Source organism: Brassica napus, chromosome C6 (genome assembly GCF_020379485.1).
Source record: "Brassica napus cultivar Da-Ae chromosome C6, Da-Ae, whole genome shotgun sequence".
In the NCBI taxonomy this organism is placed as follows: domain Eukaryota; kingdom Viridiplantae; phylum Streptophyta; class Magnoliopsida; order Brassicales; family Brassicaceae; genus Brassica; species Brassica napus.
Genome location: NC_063449.1, coordinates 26942471 through 26963822, shown reverse-complemented (window position 1 = coordinate 26963822; position 21352 = coordinate 26942471). Strand labels below are relative to the sequence as shown.

The following is a 21352-nucleotide window of genomic DNA, read 5'->3' as shown; positions in this document are numbered from 1 at the left end:
TTTCATAATATTATTTTTTTCAATAGATATATTGCAAGCTATATTTTTGGATCATGTAACACTGATTCACTGAATAGCTATTTTGAACAGGAATTTTTAAAAGTATATTATTATGAAATTAATTATCTATTATAGTCTATTACTATAATATAAAGTTATAAAGTAGATTCAAAACAATAATTACTTTAAAATCATAATATGCAGACTTTGATAAGCATATAAACCTTCGACCAACGGTACTTAGATATGGGCAAGTCTTTAGGATACAATTCATTGTATTGTTGTATCCAAACCCATTGGAAGTAGTGTCGAAAAATTCTTTTGATTCAATATACGAACTCGGTGGTTCGCAAGTTGCCGTAAACTTACTCTGTGCAAGCTATATCAATTGATGTACCAAGTGTTATTAACTGAAACAATTTTTTCCAAAGTAGTACTGTAACTGGTAATTTTCTAATGACTTGAGTAGAAGAATATTCAGAGAAGAAGATTAAAGAAGAATCGTAGTCTAGAATACTATATACAATAACACATAGACCAAATCATTGTGTACACTCGTATTATTTTTCTACATATGGGCTTATATATTAGTAAATATGATTAGACCCTACTTGCTGTTAAGACTTTTTATATTTAGACCAAGGTAGTTTGTTGATGTTTCCAGTTTGGGAGAAGGCTACACATCATTTCTAGCTTCTAGTTCATCAAAGTACTGCAGATCTCTATTTTGTATTCATCCTCTTGTGTCCTATCTCAGTAGCCGTACAACTGCAGCAGATACACATCTATTTCTCTCTTCAAAAGATCATGTCTGTCATGTTTAACGTGCTAAAGGATGACACAACCATCATCTCCGTTCATGAGACAGCCTTCATACTTTGAACATGAATAAGATTAGATGACATAGGGAAATAAATATCTACCTGAAACTTCTTCATGTACTATAGATTAATAATCGAGATCTGAATGTGTTCTGTTTTGACTGATCCTAAAACCACAAATATAAGACCTATTAATACAGTGCACCAAGAAAAAAACTCTTGCAAAATTATTCTCAGAAAAAATGGAATTGCAAGTGCCTCACTTTAAATGAAAGAGACATGTCTAGCTTCTGCATCAGTTTCCTTGTCGAAAAACACGTGTGACAAACGTCCTGCAGAAAAATATTCCATGTGTGTTTTAAGAATATTAGGATCCTCACACGTAAGCACTAAACTTTAAAATTAGTATAAGTGACAGTATGCATGTGTTTTTAACTCTAGACACAAATATACCTCCTACCATCTTTGGGTTTATGCTACTTGCAACAACAACCTTCAAGTTTCTTGTGAAAAGAGATCGCTTGTGAGTCAAACAGACTGAAAGTGACAATGATATGTGTGTGAAAAGGAAGGCATATCATAAAAAGGTCAACATATATGCAAAAGGAAATTAGATAATTTATGAAATTTTGACTAGATTCAAATATAGGAGAGTACCTGTCGATCTACATAGTCGCCATAACTCGCTCTTTTACTTGAGGAATGTCACTCACCGTACTTCTCATAGCAGTGAGCTCAGTAATAACGTCTGAGAGATTAATAACATCTTTTTTTATTCTGTTTCAATGATAAGTCTGTCATAAACAGCCTTTAAGAAGCTGTACCTAGAAGATGTGTGTTGGTGTTGGCTGGGCCAAGAAGCGAATCGTGATCACCGAACCAGAAACGTTCTTCAGGAATGTGAGAATCTGGTTCGTTTAGCACATCTAGATTGGTTATATCAATGTACCGGACTGTCAGAAGCAAGTCTGAAAGCCTGAAGTTCTGGTTGCACCGGTGAACCAGCCTGGAGACGGTCTCTGTAAGTGGCTAGCCGGTGAACATTCATGGTGGCTGGCATGACGGTTGACTGTAACAAATGTGAAAGAGATCTTTATCAAACAACATTGAAAAAAACAAAAATAGGTTCAATGAAGATCTAAATCTATATAAAATAGATCATCCTTACGAAGGTGGTTGCTGGAAAAAAAAAATACTATGAGCATGAGATAATAAAATATTCAAATCACCAAGAATCAGCTTCCCAGAATCGGAGCAACCGCACATGGACGGTGTAAGAGCAGTCACCAGTCTTCAAATAACCAAGAAGAACCGATGAGTTAGCCATGATTGAAAATTTTCTTTGTTTTCTGTAGAATCACAAAATGTTACGATGATGTTCAAGAGTAGAAGACTTACCCTTTTATAGGTAAAGAAAACCGCCTTGGTGTTAGATGAGTATCATTAATGGGACGTTTCGGCTGACTTGATTTGATCTCCATTGTTGCTCTAGCTCATTCATCGCAGAGATAGAAGATGACGGCTAACCCTAATTCAAAGTGAACAGACAAAATTAGATACCATTCATAAAGCATAAGCCGACACGAAAGCCCAAAATTAACTGTATCCTAACTTAAATGAAACTGTGCGTTTTATGAAGATGATAGGTGTAGCGTTCACAGCCATCGACTAAGTGACGTGGCTTCACCAGAAAAGAGCAAAACACTCTTCACCAAGGAGAGAGCAAAACACTCTTTTATATATATAGATATATAAATACTTGCAAATACAAATTCAAGCAAAAAAATTAAATTAAATAAATAAAATAAAAGTACTCATACCACTTCAAAAAGGATGACATTACAAAACTGATGGTACAAAAACTCAATTTTCTTCCAGGGAGTCTAGCGGGAGTACACGGTGGGGCCTTATTTCCCAGCACCGGCGGCGACTCTGTGTTTATGTCCGGTGGTAGGGCTTCTCTGTGTTTATGTCCGGTGGTAGGGCTTCACGCCATTTGAAGCTAGGAGATGCTGTTCCCACCATGTCCTGCTCTCGTTAAATCCGCCTTTCAGTACGGTTATATGCCGTTTTTCTGGCTAAGAAGTGAGAAACCGAAATCAATGATACTGAATCGAGTCGGGAGATGCACCGTTTGGTGTTGACGTACTGGTCCGAGTGCTGCATTCTAATGTTTTGGAGACCAATGCTTGGTGTTAATGTTTAATCCCGATAAGGTTTAGTTAAGCTTGGTTTCATGTTTCGTTCACTTGTATGGTCTAATTGTACGGGTTTAAGAGACAGTTCTCTTCGGGTCGTGGAGGGAACTTGTTCTCATCGGGTAGAATTACAACAAAGTAGAAGATCGGGTAGCGTAGGATCCATCTATGTATTCCTGGGTGATATTAAATCACTTTGTTTGTAAATGTGGTTGAATCCTTGCGGTTGAAATCATGTACTACTCTTTGGTTAATATAAAGTTGAAGTTGAGAAAAAAAAACTCAATTTTCATCCTTACTTCTTTAAAATATCCACTATTTTAGTAATCTACCAAATAATAGAATCACCACTTGTCAAAATTACATGTAAAGTCTTTTACTTTATTTTGTCAAGCTTAAGATAAAATATGTTTTGAGAAAATAATAAAACTCGAGGATAGTCATAAAAGGACACAAAAGACGATGATAACACGATATTATTATATACATATGAAGTAAATCTTTCATAGATAGAAACATAAAGTATTGTTTGTTGTACATTCTTTTGTCAACAAAGATTGATGTCTATCTAAACTCTATTTGCACTTTTGCAGCGAATCTCGGTAATTTTAATTTGTATGCACCGTTAAAAAAGGTAAAAGATGAAAAGAGCAAGCAATGCTCTTGGCTGTTTTGAGTCTAAGAACAACGCATATTTGGGCCTTTAGACCCATTTTGATGTAATAGTATGAATTGCTGGTGAAAGACCGGAAATATTCACCACACTAGTATACTACCTGCCTTAAAAGTTTTGGTCAATGTTCTTAAAACCAGACAATAAAACTAAACCGGATATTAATTTAGATCGCAGTTCAATATGGTTCAGCCAGGAAAAATTTGATTCAATAATCTGGTTCAACATTTTTTAGATATAGAAATTTAAAACTAAAATTAGTAAATATAATTCATAAATAAAATATAAAAAATACTAAATAAAAAATATTATAAATCTAAGCTATTTTTTGTTCAAATAGTTGGTTTATAGATTTTTGATAATTTTAATAATTTGCATTAAGTTTAATAACTTTGAGATCCAATATGACTATTTGACCGGTTCATGATCAAACCAATTATAAGATCCAACCCGGCTACATGACCGGTTCATGGTCAAACCTGGTCTGACCACTGGATCTGTTCGGTTTTAAAAACACTTGTTTCAGTATATATATAGTTTCTTAAAAACTTAGTTTTGGTACTGGTTGTTAATAAGAAGACTCCTACACAACCTACACGAGTTCAGAGAGCATCCTCTGACTTCCAGACTCGTTGGAGTATTCTCGATATTGTTCTTCTTGGTATCATATATAACTATCATAATAATATAATTCTTACTTCTTAATGTAATAAAATTGTTAGAGTATTCTCAATATTGTGCTTCTTGATTGTGTCAAATGTCGTCTGTACTGATTATTAATTTACTCAAAGACTAACAAAAACACATCATGAAAGATTCGCATAGGTGGATATGAATAGTGGGGAGAGGTTCTATTTCTGAGCAGGGGCAGTCTTTGTATTGTATCATATTATATACTAGGGTCGGCCCGGGCTATGCCCGGAATTCTCAGTAACTTTTATTTTTATTTCTGTCATTTTAATTATTTTATACTATTTCAACATTATGTATATATACATTTATTATTAAAATATAAATCATTAGATAGTTTTCTAAAAATGAAACTTTTAATTTTTTTGGTCTACCAGATTTGGATTTTTGTTTATATTCAAAATTTGTTATTTTTATTATTGTAAATTATATAACACGTGATGAAAAAACATTCAAAGAAGCTGCATCCAGTTGTTGATTATTTTAGAATGTTAGATTTGTTTGTTTTGCAAGAATGTAGTGAACAACTTGCAATGCCGGACGATTGTTATATAGACCAAAAAGAAGCAAATATTTTACTCTATTTGTTAAATAATACTTGTGTCCTGTGTTGTATGCAAATTTTATGGTTTAATCTGGTTTCGAAAGAACTGATGTTGATATGGTAAAAGGCAAATATTATGGTTTAATCTGGCTTCGAAGGAACTGATGTTGATATGGTAAAAGGCTCTATTGATATCTTAAATATCTTTTGGACTCATATAGTAACGAATTGATGTTAAATTCTCTATTCACACACAAGTGAAAGAAGACAGTCCAAAGAAGAGGCAAGACCTTAAGATCACTTTAAATTTAGGCTGATCAAACCTTCACCTGGAAGCTAGTTTTTATTTATAGAGAAAACAAACAGGTCGGAGCTTACTGTGGAGATGCTAAAACTGATGGCGGATTGTATCCATTGCCTTATTGTTTTTCTTAGATACTGGTCGCGGAAGACACGTTTCACGTAAGACCATGATTAACTCAAGCTCTTAGGATGGGATTCTTAGCTTCGGCTAAGAATCGTATCTTAACTTTTAACTAAAAAAAACTAAGAACAATTTAAGAGATATAAGAGCCGGTTCCTACTCGAAAAGTGTTAAAAAAAATGTCAAATCATGAGTTAAGAATCCCAAATTAAGAGCCCAGGTTAATCATGCTCTTAAGTTCCGAAAGGTAAACAAATGCTATTTTCCATTGTCCATAACTAATAACAGAAACCTCTTTTTAGTTCAACTTAACGGTAACCACAATTTAATATTTATTGTACATATAAGTAAGTTTGAATAATTAGAAGAAAATAATAGTTGAAACTTGATATTTTAGTATATAATACCTATTAGTAAAATAGAGTAAATAATTATTTTATTTTTTTGACAACGATTTCATAGTTATTTTATTTTTTTGACAACGATTTCATAGTTTTTAGATATTATACTTTGTTGACAAAAATATGGGGTATAATGTACTGATAATTTTATAGACGTAAATATATTCAATTAATTATTTATTTACTTTAATTTTGTTTAACGATATAGTAAATGGTCTCAAGCGGCATGGTTATAAGTTAAGCCATAATATTTATTATTTAAATATTGTTCAGAATTAGTCATTTAGAGTGGTTGAAATTTGATAATTAAGAATTTGTGAAGCATAAAATGTTCTTATCACTAATTTATGTTTAAAGAGTAAAAGGAAAAAAAAAAACATTGGTCAAGGTTTTGTTGTATGCGCTTCAGAGTCTCTCATCTCTTCGATTCTTCTTCTACCTCATCGACTTTAATGTTGAAAGTAACTCGTTTATTTTCGATTTATGCAGTCTTTTTGTAAGTTTGAAGTTTTTTATGCTCTTATCATATTTTTTTCTTCAATCTGCTTGGATTTTTTCTGATAGTCATCTCTTCATCTTACTCTTCTTTTGATTCCAGTCTGAAATATAGATAAATGTGTTCCCAGCTTCTTGACCCGTGATTTCAGTGGAGCTGCTTTGAGGAAGAAACTCAGCCAGTAGAAGATGTGGTACAGAGATTCCTCCAAACATAAAAAAACTTAAATGCTGAGATTTATAAATAATCACTTACTCATTTGCTAAAAGACCATAATATGAACTCGTTGCAACACTAATTAATGTATATCGATGGATTTACAAAAGCAACTATAAGTTTCCCTTAAATCGTTTCCAAAATCATTTTGTACACCAATATCGATCATTCGCAAAACCTAATATATAGTCTGAATGTTACATGTTTAGAAGACCGTGAAGATGAACTGAAGAGGAGATCAATTGAAAAATCCGATGTAGTGTATGTGTAGATAGGAAAAGATACCTTGAATGAGCTGCAAATATCAGTGTTAGTTGCACAATAAGTAAGTATTTTTGGTGAAGTTTGTGTATGCTTAAAGGTTAAAAACAGAGAAATACAGAATGACTTACTAATTCGGTTTTGGGGTCCTTGGCTTGTGATTTAAACGCTTGCGTTCATGTATATGTTACTGTAGTCTGTAGTAAGCATTGTCAATTAAGAGAGCTTATCAAAAACGTTCAGAGATTTCTAAAAGTGTAAGTTAATGTGAAACTCACCATTGTTATCTCACGTAGACAATTGAGTGTCAAAGCTTTTTGACGGAGGTTATTCTCTTTTGGTTCCTGATGATAGATAGAACCATAGGGCATAAAGAAATATACAGTTCACAAACTGAAAAGAACAACAAAACCAATCAAACAGACCAGCTAAGAGCTAATAAACACACAAATATGAAGAAGATAAAGTTCTGTTCGGAAAAAAAAGACAGTTCAAAACCAACTGAGACTTTGGATAATATCAAAGTCACATGATCAACACGGCATCAAATTAATTTAGTTTTTAAACTAAAAACTCAGAAACAGATAAAAAGAAACGAAGAACAAAAAAAATTGATCTCTCTTTGTGTGAGGAACAATAACACTAAAAAAAGGAAAAAACCTTATAGTTGAGAAGATTGAACGACGAATTTGACGGGATAGAACATACATTTTTATAGTTGAGGAATCTCCAAGATTCACAGAAAGGATGGTAGATGCATTCAATGATAGATTGCGTGAGGAGTGGAGAACAATGATTAATGAGTGCGTTTAAAACGACACTTCGATTCGGTGTAACTCTGTAATGTTTTCAGAATTTTTTAGTAGGAAAGATGAACAAAAGCAGAAGTTAGGGTTCAAGAAGTTTCCAGAGACGGCGTAGTCTCCAAAAGGAAGATTTTCTTACAGAAGGTCATAGTTCACACCCATCTATATTATTAAAAATCTATATTATTAAAAGAAAAGTATCCATTTGAAAATGTTCTTATTTCATTAATTAAATTCTTTTTTTTCTTCTTTTTCATTTGCATTTATGAAATATCCTAAAATGAATAAAACTGCCTAATTTATTACTTGTCTTTTCAGTTACATTAATAAAATATGGTTAAATGAATTTAAACTTCCTATTTTATTGTTTGTCTTTTTCAGTTACCTTAATGAAATATCCTTAAATAAATTTGGACATAATGTCATTTAATCAACCAAAAAAACTCATGAGTTATCCTTACGTGCATAATTTTAATAGTGGAAATTTTTAAAAACGTGCATCATTAAAATGTTACCTAAAACATGCAGCACTAATATATAACATGCATCAATAAAACTAGAATTTGACTCACACAATTGTACGGATATTATTTTCACTTGATTAAATTTTAAAATAATTATTTATTCAAAACATATTTAAGAATGGTTATGTTTTTAAAAATTATATGGTATTATTTGCTCATAACTCATTTGTCATTTGATAAATTGTTAGAAATTTTTTTTAGCATAATATAACTCAGTTGTTATTTGCTAAATTTATGGTTTTTATTTATATTTTTTATTATTTAATTATAATATTTTCATTTTATATTTGAAAGATAAGTGAATTTTCTTTCAAACAATATTTCTGTAAATGTATTTTTTAAAAAATAATCAATTAAAATTGTTATTATCATTGAATATCATTATTTTTGACATAATTTGAGTTTTCGTTTACATCAAAACTTATCATATTTTAGGATAATTTTAATTTAAAATGTAATTTTCATATTTTCCAAACAAATTCTAAAAATATTTTTTAAATATTTTGTTCTAATTGTTAAAAAAATATTGAGTTGCATTTCAAATAAAAAGGTAAATATATTAAAAATATTTTAATTAAAATATGTAAAATTTAATATACTTTTAAGGAAATTATCAAAATAAAAAAAATACAGATAAAATAATCATCATTTTTGTTAACTGGGCGGATCATTATTTATATGATATCGCACACGAAAGAAAAATTTCTGTTTTTAAAATTATCTAATTAACTCTATACTCATTTTTTATATTTTTTATATGATATCACACATTCGTAAAAAAATAGATAGTTTAAGATGCAAAAAAAATATTTACTTAATGAATATAATATGAACAAATATTACAAATACATCATTTAATAAAATAAATAATTAAAAACTGAAAAATTCATATTCGCGCTGGCGCGCGGGTCAGGGTCTAGTCTATATTATTAAAAGACAAGTACACATTTGAAAATGTTCTTATTTCATTAGTTAAACTCCTTATTTTTTTATTTGTCTTTTTCAGTTGCATTTATGAAATATCCTAAAACGAATAAAACTGCCTAATTTATTACTTGTCTTTTCAGTTACATTAATGAAATATACTTAAATGAATTTAAACTTTTTATTTTATTGTTTGTCTTTTTCGGTTACCTTAATAAAATATCTTTAAATAAATTTGGACACAATGTTATTTAATCAACCAAAAAAACTCATGAGTTATCCTTACGTGAATAATTTTAATAATTGAGATTTTTAAAAACGTGCATCATTAAAATATTACCTAAAACATGCAGCACTAATATATAACATGCATCAATAAAACAAGAATTTGACTCACACAATTGTACGAATATTATTTTCAGTTGATTGAATTTAAAAATAATTATTTATTCAAAAAATATTTAAGAATGGCTATGTTTTTAAAAATTATATGGTATTATTTGCTCATAACTCATTTGTCATTTGCTAAATTGTTAGAAATAAAATTTTAGCATAATATAACTCAGTTGTCATTTGCTAAATTTATGATTTTTATTTATATTTTTTATTATTTAATTGTAATATTTTTATTTTATATTCGAAAGATAAATGAATTTTCTTTCAAACAATATTTTTGAAATTTGTATTTTTTTAAAAAATAATCAATTTAAATTGTTATTATCATTGAATATAATTATTTTTGACATAATTTAAGTTTTCGTTTACATCAAAACTTATCATATTTTAGGATAATTTTAATTTAAAATGTAATTTTCATATTTTTCAAACAAATTCTAAAAATATTTTTTAAATATTTTGTTATAATTTTTTAAAAAATATTGAGTTGCATTTCAAATAAAAAGGTAAATATATTAAAAATATTCTAATTAAAATATGTAAAATTTAATATAGTTTTAAAGAAATGGTCAAAATAAAAAAATTACACATAAAAAAAATCATGATTTTTGTTAAATGGGTGGATCATTATTTATATGATATCGCACAGGAAAGAAAATTTCTGCTTTTACAATTATCTAATTAACTCTATATACTCATTTTTTTATATTTTTTTATATGATATCACACATTCGTAAAAAAATAGATAGTTTAAGATGCAAAAAAAAAATATTTACTTAATGAATATAATATGAACGAATATTATAAACACATCATTTAATAAAATAAATAATTTAAAACTGAAAATTCATATCCGCGCTGGTGCGCGGGTCAGGGTCTAGTATAAAATTAAAAGTAAGCTCATACATTCAGCCCAGTTAGAAACTATTAGAATAAAAACTCGCAAATTATTTACCTGGTGACACTTGTCATCTTCAGGTGCTTCTATTTAATTACCTGGTGACACATGTCGTCTTCGGATACTTTATATATATAGATAGATATAATAAGTATCTATTAGTGACTGTTCGTGTTTTATTTATATTTGGTAAAAGGAAAAGATACGAGGAAGACGAGTTCTGCACCAGCATCGACCGACGCTTGATCACTGTCGCCTGACAGAGCATCATAAGTATCGATCGCCACTTAACTGTGTTGATCGACACTAACCTCAATGGCAAGTATACTCGCGAAACCTTGTTCAATTTAGTGCTTATGGTTTATTTTCCCATCAATCTTAGACTGTGTAACACTGGTGACAGTGTTGTTTAAGTCTAGGGGAGGTTCTACTAATATTGTGTGTTTAGTTAGCTATTTAGAAAAAAAAAGATTCGAGTAGACGATTGTCCAGCATATCGACCGATGAGAGCATGTCGATGTCGATCGACAGTACATTACCTGCAGCGACCGATGGTATCTCCTTTCCATCAATCGACACTTAATCCGGTCAGGTATATCGTTTTCCTTGTTAAAATTGGGTACATATGTTTATGTTCTCACCAAACTTTGACTGGATATACATTGGGGACAGTGTAACTTAAGTCTGGGAGGAGGTTTACTGATAACTAGTTATTGTGAGTCTTATCAAATGCTTTTAAAAAAGGTTTTATCGAGTCAAGAAGGGGATTATGATCAAATAAAATTTACTTACTATCTAACCGCTCTCTAGCACCATTCTTTGAGGTTATTGACTGCATGGTGTGCTGAATGGAAACACCAAAGTGGATCACCTGCCAATAACATCCATGCTAGCTGAGAAAGTCTGAAGAAACAGAAACTGACTTCCAACCTTAATCAACTGAACTTGCTTGTCTTGGAGTTGGGTATACATCGGATCAGATTCCTCTTTCAGGTCTGAAAGGTGTAAGTCTGTAAATTTTTGGTTTCCTTCTCTCCTCTCTTCGGTATCCAGAAAGAAAGAAAAAGAAAAGATTGAAATGAATTCATGCGGTTCAGAGGGATAGGAGTGTCTCCGCGACCTCATTATTCTTCTCTAATGGAATGATCACACATCGTTAGAAGCGAGGGGTAGGTACATTGCCGATGACCCCACTATTCGCCTACACTTTGCCAAGAAAAGAAAAAAAAATGTAAAGAAAAATCGAAAAGAAGATGAATAAGATGGAATGCATCAACATCATTGTTCATTGGACTTGAGATAAAATGATTCAGAGAAGAGAGATATAGGCAGAAAAGAAACCAGAATAAGACTACCTGTTTACTCAGATACCTGCTGGGGTAAGAGTTCATGTGTCCTTTGATCGATACTCCCAAGATTTTAGCCTACACATTTATATGCAGAAATGAGGTCAGTAGAGGGATATGTCAGGCAGAATCAGCTAAGCTGTGGGCTGGATGGTTTGGTTGCTAAGCTAAGGTCTAGTACATGAAGTGCCTCTAAAGTTGGCACTGATCTGATGTGGCTTGCAACATTGCAGAGGTAAAAGTAGGAAGTTTAAAATCGTGTGAGTCCCTGCTGTTTTCAAACCTCTTTCACATGACTACTCTATGTTTTGCTTGAGGACAAACAAAAAGGGTAAGTCTGGGGGAGTTGATATATCATGGATTTTACCCATTATTAGCCATGGTATATAGGTGTTTTAAGATATATTTACTACGATTTAAAGTCTATTTAGAGTGTTTACAGGTTCAAGGACGATTTGGAGGAAAATAGTGATTTTGGTGTCTTTTGGAGCCTTTTGAGTGTAGAGCTACACAGACGCGTCAGATTTTAGCTATGGATGGAAACTTTCCTACCGTTAGATTGAGTCCATATTTTAACAGAAGATAGAGCTTTGAGTTAGCTTTCCAATGTCGTCGGTTTGAGGTTAATCAGCATCCTGTAGCAGACGTTATGCATGTTTTACTGAAGAGTGGTCAGTCTACCTCGCGAGACGAAGCTGTCGACGGAACGAATGGAAGTCGATCGACGGTGCATCCTTGCCATCGATCGACGGTGATGCCAGAATGCGGACCGAGCATATTTTATGACCGACTGAAGCCCAGAAGCCACACTAAGTTACCAAAATACCATCAATGACCAAAAACCCTATTTATGTTATTTCTAAGTCATTGTTGATGGCTACGCTTTCTTTACTTCATTATTCTTGTTTTAGGGTTGGAGAGAAGATCAATTCTCCTTCAGAGAATGATTGGAACTCCATTGGTTTTATATTTTCTTTCTTTTCTATTATATTATTCAGACTATGATTTGTGCTACTGCTTGCATGTCTGAGTAATTCATCTTGTTAGGTTTAGGGATTTCATGAGCTTAGGTGATTTGAGTTTTAATGAGGTTTTAGATGATTTTAATGACTTGGAACGTTTAAGGTGATTTACTTAAACCACTCTAGAACCATGATATTTGATTTTTAATTTTTTTTTAACTAAAAAACTTCACCCAAACACTCTAAAATCATTTAAAACTTTAAAAAACTTAAAATATTATCAATAACAGTGGATTTCAGAGTATTTTATAAAATGTCAAGATCAATAACAATAGATTTTAAATGATTTTTAAAATTCATGTTTGAATAATAATGAATTTATCATTTTAATACAAATCACCTAAATTTTTTAATTGAATACACCCCTTTAAATCTGATCTAAACCGGAAGCATCACAACATCAAGAAATCCGGAGAAGGGAAAAACACGAAATCTAAGATGATATTTGCTTGAGCCATCATATATATCCAGTTCTAGCAAACCATAGTATTCTAGAATCAAGTGTTCTGGGATACACTTGCAAGTTACTTTTGTTAATCGGCACAGTTACTGCGAGTTACTAGCCATATTTTCATATATAGAAAACACGTGATTTAGAAAACGGGCTTTCAATCTATACTATTAAAACAGAATCCCTACTAGGATTCTACCATTGATTTTCAACTTATTTACAATGGTATGCCATTGCATTTAATTCTATTATGAATATTATTTATTTAAAATAGACAAATGAATATTTGCTATATATATGGTAACTAATCTTTCCATATTTTTGTAAATGATAATAATTCTAATTTCTATGCAATCTATATATTTTATTTAATTTAAATATCGAATACTCTAACCGTTGGTGGTTATACTAGAATAAGTTTTATCTGAAATATTTTTAAATTAAATTTATTTCCATTTTAAATTGATGTTACATAAATTTCCTAAATATATGTGTTTACAAAACTAACATTTCACATAAATCCTAATTAACAATTTCTAATTATCTTTAAATTAATATTTAAAAACTTAAAATAAAATTGATTTTTCTAAACAAACCTATGATTAATAAGTAGACATTTTTACAAAAAAATTCGGTTTATTTTATCAAATATACAAAATATTTATCAAGTAGAAGCGGGTTGAATAAATAGATTTTTTATTTCTTTTATGAATTAACAAACATGTTAATAATTTTATTAACAAAAATATTTCCACGTTTTGAAAGCGCGGATCAAAATCTAGTTGTATATTAAATTGATTTGATTCATTAAACATTAAATTGTTAATAATATAACATATTCTATCGTTTTAGTTGTTTTTATTACAAAATTCTGAACATGAATTCACACAGACCGCAGCTTTCTCCATATCTGTCCATAAAACACAACCACAAAAACATATATATATATATATATATATATATATTGTTTTTGTAATATTAATGGATAATCATAATATCGCATAAGAATATATTAACCAATTCATTATCAGCTAGAATAAAAGTAAGGATAGACTTACTTTGATTTTCAGTAAGAGCACAACGATAATTAACACAACCCACTTGGCAGAAATAGTCAATTTGGTTGATTGTGTCTTGTTTTACATAATCAGGCATACCACATTCCTTAGCACATTTGAGGTCACATTTTTTAAAGTTTAGAAGATTACGTGGATCAATAATACACAGTTGATCACATTTAAAAAAGCATAATGCACGCGATATTGGATCAGACGCGTACACCGATTCAGTTAGATGGTTTCCAATTATTAACATCATCGCTACCAATAGGACCATTTTTGTGTTCTCCATATCTTTGAGAATTTTTCTTTTGTATAGAAAGTGATTGTTTCATTGGTAAGTGTATTATTTATATATGAATTGTGATATATATTATATTATACTAGTTAGAATTTATCCAAAAGATTCCTAATTCATAAAGGAAACGTATCTCCAATAGTTAGATAGTATACCTAATATTTGACCAAAATATAAAAGATAGTAATCTTATATAAATGACAGATTGGGTATACTATCTTTTGTCTTTTTTTATCAAAGATTGGATATACTATCTAACTATTGGAGATACGTTTCCTATATGAATTAGGAATCTTTTGGTTAAGTTCTAAATAGTTTTATATAAGATTTATCATATTTAAATTTTCTTCATTTGTAAATTTTCAATACTAAATTGTATATATGTTTAATATAACTTACAAATTAGTAATCATTTTGATAAGTTCTAAATAGTTTTAGGTAAAATTTAACATAATCACAATACTAAAAGGGAAATAAGAAGTCCTCTGAGCTATGCCACGTCCTTTAATAAAATCAACCAGTCATAATATGTTAATTTGCCACGTCATACGCTCCAGTCCAGAAACGAGTTTTTCATTTAGGATGTGTTTGCATTTATTAAACAGCCCAATACAAGCCCATTTCGCCTTCAATGTCTGAAGCGTAAAGTTTTGTTCTTCCCCGACTATTTCTCTTTGCTTTCACGATCAAATTCTCAGCATCCGCCGTTACCAAAACCAAATCTTCATCAATATATTATGCTCTTTAATTTTGCTTTAATGGTTTCGTTCCACCTCCCCCCTCTTTCTCCTTCTATATAAAGCACTCTATCTCATCTTCATTCCAACCCTAATCGAAACTCTGTAGAAACAACTACATCCACCGCCATGAAATCACTGGAAAGTCTGCCTTCTCCACCGGAAAAAACTCATGTAGCTGTTTCTCTCTCCAATTGAAAATGACAGGCTCAGAAAGTGACGATTAGGACCATCTTCGAGAAGGAGGAGATGAAGAATCTATTCCTCTGTGAGGGCAGACAATACGAGAAGCAACATTAACAGCGACAAAAAAGGATTTTGATCCAACTTCTTTTGGTATGTCGTTTACGGTTTCATTTGATCAAATTTCAGTTAAGTTTCAAGTTTTGTGTTAGATGTGGATATGATTTCGGGTTTTCAAACTATTCTCCAAATAAGATGAAATCCACTCTTCTATACAATAGTTAAGCGGCTACACTATGGTTTATAAAGTTTTCTGATTTTGGCATTGGCCTTTTTAATTATGTCGTCAGAGTTTACAAGTTGTTTACCATTTTTGTCTCTCAGTTTTCAAGATCGTTGATTTAGATGGATATGGACCTCCATCTAGACGTTTCCAACAAAACACGTGAGGAAAGGTGAGTGACGAAGAGCTTACCTACTTAGAGAAACATTTATCAAGCTTTACCATTTCATTTCATTCTTGATAAATTGCATACCGGTACCCCTTTTTCAGCTATATTCCTCACCACTTTGTGTTTCTTCTCTATAGTTAAGCTTCAGGAGAGTTGTGCATAAGCATCTTGAAGAATTCATGAGAGGGTGAGGTAAGTTGCTTAGACGAGTTCGTTTCACAAAAATCAAACAGTTCGGGAGTAGGTTTACAGATTGAGAAGAGATAAGATCATGAAATGGTTCTCATGATTTGTACAAGTTGCAATATTTGTATTCAAATTTTCTGCCTGTTTCTTTCACCTATCTTTGTTCTCTTTACTTTGGTATTAACTCAGCTATGATTCTTCTGCATTTGGCTTGAGGTTTTCTTCCTCCAGCTCCTAACATTCTTTTCCTTTTTTCTTAATCTGTAAAAGGAGGAACAATGGGCTACTTTCTGCTATCATGAAACTATGGGAGAAATACTTTCACACCCGTCCCAAACCACTTGACTTCACAAGGCACAGTCCCATTTTTTCGTACCATCAGCACAGTCTGATTACTGGATGCTCAAGGTGTTTCAGAGGCTACCAGTATACACTTTCACATAATACTTTTGTATTTTTTTTTTCTGAGCTATAAACCACACATGTCTCTAGAGAGTTACTTACTCTTTAGAAAGGCTAAAGTTTCGAAGGCAAACAGCTTACAAAGAGACCTATTTCTTTTTCTTTTTTTTTCACAGGAGAACCTTAAGTGAAGAAGATGACATCTATCAAAGATATCAATTTTATTGACATTAAAGCGTAAGAAATTTCTTTGTTCTGACTATACAACAAACATGGAATTATTCTTTCGTATTGGTTCAGAGTTTGATTGTTATAGTATTACTTATATGTTCTATTTTTTCACTCTTTCTTTACCAGTAGGATTTAGATCAGATAAGATCCAATGTTACATATGGAAGCTTAAAAACGTTTCCATGGCAGATCTTGAGGTAATGATTTCCCCTGCATAGCTGCTTAAATTAACATTTGTCTGCTTTCTAACCAAAGAGAGTATTAGTCCTATAATCTGATGTTGTTTAATTTATATGCCCCAGATACAATGGTCCTTGCAATTACAGTTTGAAAAACAGGGCAGTACGTACAGATGATGTTTGAGAAACAGCTAAAGTTACAAGAGACCAGGACCCCTTCCTCAGTGTCATCACCAAAGCAATGCAATGGCAAATTTGCCGCATCCAAATTTGGTTTCAAGACACAAACTGTGAACCAAACTGAATCTTCTTTGGTATCAAAGAAACAAGGCCATTCAGTTTTTTTTTTCTTTCAATTCGAGTACAATTAAGGAAATATTTTATCTTGGAAAAAATGAAGATACATATATATAAGAGAATACAACAAAGAACCAATGTATTAGATGTGTGTATACTCAGAAGTGATATAGATCTCAAAATATAAGAATGTGTGGAAGCTTCAATTAGACAAACTTTTGTCTAAACAGAAAACGAACGACTACAAAAAGAATGAAAAAATAACAAGCTACCACAAATAACCAGGGAAGTTTAGTAGATTAACATTTAAGGCTCAATAGATCCTATCCACTTTGGATGAAAAAATCAACCAGTGAAAGAATAGTATGCCTTCCGTGCGATCTTCATAAAAATAAATCATGGCCTGGTCAAGCCCAGCTTCCCAAAACCTCATCTCAGATGCATCGATCAATCGTCAATCCGTCTCTTCTACTTCGTCTTCAACGTCTCCATTTTCTGCAAGCACTGTTACCTTCACCCACTCCTGATCAATTAATTATGCTCTTTACTTCTTTTTTTATGGTTTCTTTCCACCTTCCACTTAATCCTACTCTATAAATCGCTAAACAGCAACCTAAACGTAATTTCAATAAAAAACCGTAAGCCTCCGTTGAAAAATCTTAAGTTATGGCAATGGAATATATGTTTTGGTTATTTTGATCAATGGTCGTGCTATGCCAATGGACACAGGCAACAAACACAAACAGAATTTTGATAGTCTGAAAATTCTTACAATGTATCCCTTCAGTTGTTCCCAGTTGTTTCCTTTTTAGATTGTATTGTCCGCCCCGTGAGGTGTTTCTATATGCCTGAGTGGTGTCGTAGTTCTTTAGATCCTTTTCGACCGCAAAGAGTTTTAGTGCGGCTATTTTAGTTAGAGTCACAAAAATATATAGCAAGCAAGTATGGCACAAACGGTGTGCAAGCCAGTTCAGCCAGTCGTTAGGTAAGAGAATAATAAACATGGTAAAGATGAATTTGATCATGTTAAACGAGCCGAGAAAAGAAAAAAGACATCTAGAGAAATCTCTTGCTACTTCTGCAGCCATCTGGGCTGAGCTGAAAAAGAAGAAGCAAAATAAAATGGAAGAACAATAAAGGTCACATGAAGGGGACTGCAATAGCAGAAGCTGTTGCCCTGCACGTCCTACTGGGCGGAGATTCTGATGATTCATCTTGAGTCATGCTTGGTGAAGAAAAGGGTTTCAATATGGATCTGTTTAGAGGTCAAAGAATAAACTCCGCCAAAGTTGCGCTAGCTATACAGTTCAAGGACTTTGGACTGTGTTGAACGGATATGGACTAAGAGATAGTAAATGGTCGCCATTCATGAAGGAATCTTGGGATAACAACTTGGGAATATCAGCTGATCTGATTGTTGCTCAGGCTGTCCATCATTACATATTTCTGAAAATACGGACATAAATGCCTTTCTGCTCAATGGAAGTTCTCTGGATGACAAAAATGTTGCTTATTCCTGTGTGAGATTGCTGTGTGTTTTTTTTTCTCTAATGTTACATGTTCATATTTGTATAGAAGCTATTTTCTTAATGTAACATTGAATGAATGATGCTGAGACTTGCTTAGTTACTTGCCATTAACATGTTGAAGATATCCCTTAACAAAATCACAAAAGAGAGAGAGAGAGATGGGTTTCAATGGTGGGATACAAAGTAATGGATGCATATGAATAGCTTTTGGACCGGATGGATATACAATCAACCAAATGAATGCATTATGGTGGATTACGGTTGCTACTGAGTACTGACACTAGAACCTTACAGCCACAGCTTTTTCAATCCGAGGAACTAGATAAGACATATAAACATCTACAAGCAAATACTCATGACATGACTCAAGTATAAAACAAAGCAAACACAAACACATCAACCCAAAAATATAGGAGTATAAAAGAAAAAATATGACTTCAAATATAACACACGCATATACTGTATCCTCTTTGCAGGAGCAATGTCCACGGAAGAGATGAGGTAGCAAAGAAAAGAAACAAGAGAGAAATTGTTGAGTTTGAAGACAACGAAATTATGCATGAGTGTACAATAAATTTGATCTTTATCATACGGATTTCAGAGAAACTTAAAACAACGAATTTACCGTTCAATTATGAAGAGACTTAACTGTATTATAACCAAAAAATAATACATACATCTAAGAGTTTCTAACGAACATCAGTTATCATGCCATCATTTTTAGCGGCATCAAGTCATATAGACTCTAAGTAAGAACTTGATTGTTAGTAAGAAAATTCAGTAACTCTAAATTAAAATCAAAGGTTGATCATTTGTTCAACATTTCTTTTCATGAGAAGCATAATATATAAGATAAAATAATATTTGGATTTATATGTCCGCAATATATATGCATTATATATATATATATATATATATATTAGATACAAATATATTTGTCCAGAACCCGGGCGTAGCCCGGGAAAAGACCTAGTTAAATCTAAAAACGAGGAAGACTTTCTCTACCGAAGGTACCCATATAAAATTAAAAGCAAGCTCATATATTCAGCCTAGTTAGAAACTATCTGAATAAAAGCTCGTAAATTATTTACCTGGTGACATTTGTCGCCTTCGGATGCTTCTATTTAATTACCTGGTGACACATGTCTTCGGGTACTTTATATATATAGATAGATATAATAAGTATAGTTTAAAGACATATTGTTACTATATTTTGGGTTAAATGTAGACTTGAAACTGTTATGGTATTATGTTTGGTTGTAAAATAAGTCTTGCAAGTTTGGAGAAACTGGGTCAAGCATGGCTGCATGGGTGGCGAGCTAGAGGTCAGATATGAAGCACTACCATTATTAATATTAATGCGTTTTTCAGACTGGACCTACGCTTTTCATTCATGTCTCACGTTAGATCTAGTCGTTTTATATGGATTCTTTAAAGGCGCCAAATTTGAGTGTAAACGCATTTTTACAGAATGCTAGATTCTAAGCTTTCGATTGTTCCGAGTCTCTATCCGAAAAATTAACCAATAGATTAAAAGCCTCTGGATCACGTTTTGTTGCCTTCTCAGTCCTCGTATTTGTTTGATTGTAGCAAGTAGTCAATTTATTTGTATGGGTCTTCGTACAAAGAAACAAAAGGTATTTAATATTTTTGGTGCGGAAAGGTTTAATAATTTTAAAGGTTTAAGAACTGAAAAGGTGGAGCAGTAAAAAAAAAGAACTGAAAAGGTGGTAGATGCAGGCCAAAGCAGCGAAGCCTCATAAACTGACGACGATTTTTTTAAAAGCAGAGCAAGTTGGATGCAACTGCTCTAATGTCCACGCACCTCCTTCAAAGCTATAATCCATTTACTTTACTTTACGTGTATTTGTGTTTACTATTAATCAAAAGGTTGTAAAATAATATCCATGGATTAGAGATCAGAATATATTCAGTTTTATTTTGAACCACTTGATTTTGAATTCACAATTTGGCTTTCTACCAAAACGTTTCGAGTTGAATTGATTGAGCTACCATTATGCCAAACAAAAAGAAAAAAAATTGATTGAGCTACCAATATCCAATAGCTTCATAGTTTTATTTATTACATTTTCTATACATGTTATAAGTTTCTTGTGAAATTTGCATGAAAATGAAGAGAACACAAATTAATATGGAAATGATTTTTATAGATATGAAATCATTTACGGTATATAGTAAAACATTAATCAACATGATAATAATAAAAAAGAATGTATATAAGCTCTCGAATTTACAGCCTTTGAGAGGCGATTGAATCTGACGTGCCATTGCCAAAGAACCGAATCGTCGCTTGCTTGGGTGGAGGTGTGGACCATGGCGAGCCGATGTTGATTGAAAGTGCTTCTTCTCTTCTCCTTGCAGATCGTGTGACCTCTGGTGTGGAGGTTACCTAGGAGAGCTTTTAGCTTTGGTGGCTCGTCAGTCGAAAAGATGCTCTTTGTTACGAGGACGACATGGAAAGCTCACCGGAGATTGTGTGTTAGTCATCGAGGCGAAGCTTGTTCGATTGCTAAAGAGGGTGATAGTGTCACCGGATCTACCTTTTGAGATGGTGATTTCCAGAAGTTTGCTTCTTTCTGGTCAGTCGCTTCTCTTCGTCGCTTGAGTGAGAGGTTGCATGCAGTATTTCAGGGGCTGTGGCGGTGGAGTCTCGAGCAGTTTTCGGTGACTCAGGGCCGATCTGACTTT

General features: G+C 32.1%; 2 long non-coding RNA genes and 1 pseudogene across 7 annotated transcripts; 1 reads left to right on the top strand and 2 right to left on the bottom strand.

The window, feature by feature from the left end:
- Positions 1–486: 486 nt before the first annotated feature.
- LOC106409394 lies at positions 487–7843 on the bottom strand. 6 transcript variants are annotated; one of them, XR_001282046.3, is made up of 11 exons: positions 7433–7841; positions 7003–7068; positions 6856–6921; positions 2220–6758; positions 2051–2112; positions 1646–1890; positions 1479–1569; positions 1275–1358; positions 1085–1153; positions 924–988; positions 487–811 (listed from the first exon to the last, which is right to left on the bottom strand). It is a non-coding gene; the product is annotated as an uncharacterized LOC106409394 (long non-coding RNA). The 6 variants fall into 6 exon arrangements; XR_007325113.1 differs by having other exon boundaries at positions 487–988; positions 2220–6452; positions 6749–6758; XR_001282045.3 differs by having other exon boundaries at positions 487–828; positions 7433–7840.
- Positions 7844–13878: 6035 nt separating this feature from the next.
- LOC125588924 lies at positions 13879–14476 on the bottom strand. Its single transcript, XR_007325111.1, has 2 exons — positions 14150–14476; positions 13879–14001 (listed from the first exon to the last, which is right to left on the bottom strand). It is a non-coding gene; the product is annotated as an uncharacterized LOC125588924 (long non-coding RNA).
- Positions 14477–16764: 2288 nt separating this feature from the next.
- On the top strand, positions 16765–19563 carry LOC125588923 (annotated as a pseudogene).
- Positions 19564–21352: the final 1789 nt, after the last annotated feature.